Source organism: Apis dorsata, unplaced genomic scaffold (assembly GCF_000469605.1).
Source record: "Apis dorsata unplaced genomic scaffold, Apis dorsata 1.3 scaffold_150, whole genome shotgun sequence".
NCBI classification, from domain to species: Eukaryota; Metazoa; Arthropoda; class Insecta; order Hymenoptera; family Apidae; genus Apis; species Apis dorsata.
The window spans coordinates 76,228-79,894 of NW_006263441.1; the positions used below are offsets into that span (position 1 = coordinate 76,228).

The 3,667-nt window shown below is 29.5% G+C and overlaps 1 protein-coding gene across 1 annotated transcript in view; it reads left to right on the forward strand.

The window, feature by feature from the left end:
• LOC102671800 (lateral signaling target protein 2 homolog) overlaps window positions 1–3,667 on the forward strand; it is a 59,163-nt gene that overhangs the window by 8,993 nt on the left and 46,503 nt on the right. The window lies entirely within an intron of this gene.

The window sequence follows — 3,667 nt, forward strand, 5'->3', positions numbered from 1 at the left end:
GGTATCCTTTCATATTGTTAATTCAACTTTTAAGGATTGCTTTATTTTTTTAAATTGCTTAAACACGATCCGTGAAGAATGATCATTTGGATCGAAAATTTTTACTCGAGCGATATATAACGATATATACGAATTTTTGAGATAATAAATCGTACAAGGGATAAAATATAGAAAAATACTATTATTGTGAACTTTTTGAAAAATGAGATAATAGCAAGAAACGATAAACGCAAGATACTATTTATCTTTCGTTTATTTCCTTTTTGTGTAAAAGGGTGGATCAGAGGTGGAAAAATGTTCGATCTGATAATCTCCGACTTGTAGAATGAAAGAGAGTTCAGTCTGCGATTTATCTTTCTCCATATCGTTTCCCACCACGATTAATGATACGATAAAATAGGCTTCGATGAATAAACGCTCTTATAATTCACATTCAAGCCAATAGCAAATAACGATTAGGAAATAGATATCGATAAACGTAATAGCTCAATAAATGAACACTGATTTCACTTTCACGTATAATATTTTTTCACGTATATATTATCCCTTGTATGATTTATTATCTCAAAAATTCGAATATATCCTCATCGTGATTTAAATTATAATTAATTAAAGGGAATTAATACATGACGAGTGAAAATTAAATTTTTACGCGACGAGTATATCGATGAAACAAAGAAGTTACAGTCGAGTTTACGTATACTCTCCTATAGCGCGTAATGTTTACATACGTATGTTCCTCGTACGTATGTTCCTCGAGTCAATATTATTAATAAGTTCAGTATAGAGCCAGCAGCGCACGAGATCGCATATCTAAGCAAGAGTTTGTATAAAATTATTTTTTTAATTAATCGAATTAAATAAAAAAAATAATTTCCATAAATAACGAACGATGAGTCGACACGGAATGATTAAAACTTATAATTATTGAATAAATAAGTAAAAATTTGTAACATTTCAAAACATGTTAATATATTCGTATAATATTTTTGAAGAATCGATTTTACAAAATGGTTATAACGAATACAAAAATTAATGTATAAAAATGTCGAGCGAGATATATTTATTAAGTTATAAATAATTGAAGTTTGCGTTAAACGAAGCGAAACGCAGGAAGAATAAGATAACTCTATTTCCTAGTTTATCTAACGTAAATCTTAATTATAACTGGACTACGGATTTTTTTTATGTAAAATTAAACTTTTATGAACATGATTAAAAAAAAGATAGCTTGAATAAAGATTTTCTTTATTCCTCAAACATCATAATGCCTACTATGTTTTGAGTATTTTGTATTTTTTATATATCTACACGCAGTTCACTTATAATTCAACAAGTAAGATCAACATTTTTATTTGTTTCGATTTTTAGTTTTATCGATATAAAGAATATAATATTCTTCAACGAGCATTGATTATTAATTTTTAAATTTTGTTCTATTCAAAACGAAGATAATTAATACGTATATTAAAAAGAATGATTTGCTCATTCTCATATTTTTTATTATACTATAAAATCGACATAATCAAAGTATTTCTTCTCTCTAAATGGCGATAACGAATATATTAACACTTTGTACGTGTCACAATCTGCATGCAAACTTTTCACACGTTCAGAATATTAAAACAAGCACAACAATTTCCCATAAATTCCCATTAAACGGTCACATTGAAAAATCAACGAAACGGTACTCGATTCATAATGGTAAGAAAATAATATACATAATGGCAAAAACATTCTTAAACACAGTTCCAAGAGTGGTCCATGATTGTTCAGTCGAGACGAGTGGTTGGATAGAATCGTAGCTAGCTTCCGCGTTTTCTTCGCCTTGTAACGGGAGCCGCGTGATTGATGATCGAATCGCGTGAAAGCTGCTACGGATTCGCAGCGCGCTCTTGAGAGAAATGAAGGAACGCGTGTGCGCATAGCTCGGTGAACTTCAAAGCGGAGAATGTGCTAGAAGTGGCGGGAAAGTATTGTGTACATAAACACGTATATATGTGGTAATATCGGCTCAACGAAACGCGCTTTCGGGCCAATTATCCTCGTGTTTCGTTTTCCAAAGCATCGGTAGACGATGCTGCAGGCGTTTCGACTCGGTTCGCCGCTAGTTTTGCCCGTTTCTCTTTGGGAAGTTGCCGCGAGATCAGTCTACCGTGACTTTGGCGTTCGCCATCGAAGTCTTTTGATACTTTGAAAATCGACGATTTAGCGAAGCTTGCTCGAGGATCTGTGTCGAGTGATTAAAAGTGCTTGGATCGATCGAAGTGGATTTGGATTGAAAAATGTTGGATCTTGGATTTGTGTAGGTTTGAGTTTTCTTTATTTTTGTATATATATATATATATATATTGTATATGTATATATATATATATATATATGTTTGTATAGGTCTCTTTTTTTTATTTTTGTTTTTTTAAAGCAGAAATCGTATTAGTCTTAAGTTTATTTTGAAGTTAAATTATTTGTTGATATATTACGTAGGGAATGAAAATTTGAATCAAAGTGAACGTGTTAATGTATTAAAAGTTAAAATTATCACTTTGTTTTGTTACATTTAAATTATTCAAGGTTTTTCTTTATAGTTATTTTATCTAAATTATAGTTTAGATATTTTTTAACGATCTTAAATATCGTACACTTGTGGATGCAATTACATATTGATTAGTAATTTTGATAAGATAAATTATATAAATTAAAAATCAATGAATTTAAATTGCCAAGGCAAATAACTATAAAATCGTGTTTGAGATTAACCGTTTTCACATTCTTTTCTGGAAGAGAAATTTCTCTTTTTTCAGTGATTTCACGCGTCGAAAATTGCATTTATTAATATAAAATTAATATAACCATAATTTCAAGTTATACGAGCTCTAAATGATTCCATTAAATTGCGAATTGAAGAAATTCTACGTTATCTTTTGGCAAATAACTATAACCAATCGAAGATGGAAACGTTTGAACAATTTATATAATATACATAGTTTGAAACAAATTAAGATAATGATATTTAAGTAGATAGAAGGTGAATTTAAACTTTTTAAATTTTCGAAGCAATTTTCGTCATTAGTTCGATAATTTCTCTTATCAATTTTACAAAAAAATATTGTCGGAATATTACAAACGTTTTAACAATTACATAACGTTATGTTCTATCTATTAGATAGCAATCTTATCGCAAATTAGAAAAAAATAATTTTATTATTTTGTAATATAACGTTAACTTTCATAGATATCTAACGCAACCAAACGAAAATTACACTCGCACGATTTTTCTTCAAATTCAAATTCTTACCGATCCAACAACTTTCTAATTAAATCAAACCCCTTCCATTCCAAACTTATTATTATCGATCTTTATCACAACTCTCATCCTATATTATAACTCTTCTTCAATTTTTTAATAACCAACTCATCATTTCATCCAAATTATAATTATTAACACGTTCCTCTAATAATTTCAATCACTTTCCAAATCCAATCCCTCTTCCAAACGAAATCTTTCTATATCTAATCCAAATCTATTTTTATCAACTCTTTATCATCATTTATCATCAAAAACACTTCCATACATCGAGCACCCTCTATCAATTTTCACCTCAACTAACCATTCTTCTTCAACTCTTTATCACCTTCCAAACCTTATTTCCGAGTCAAATTACCAAAA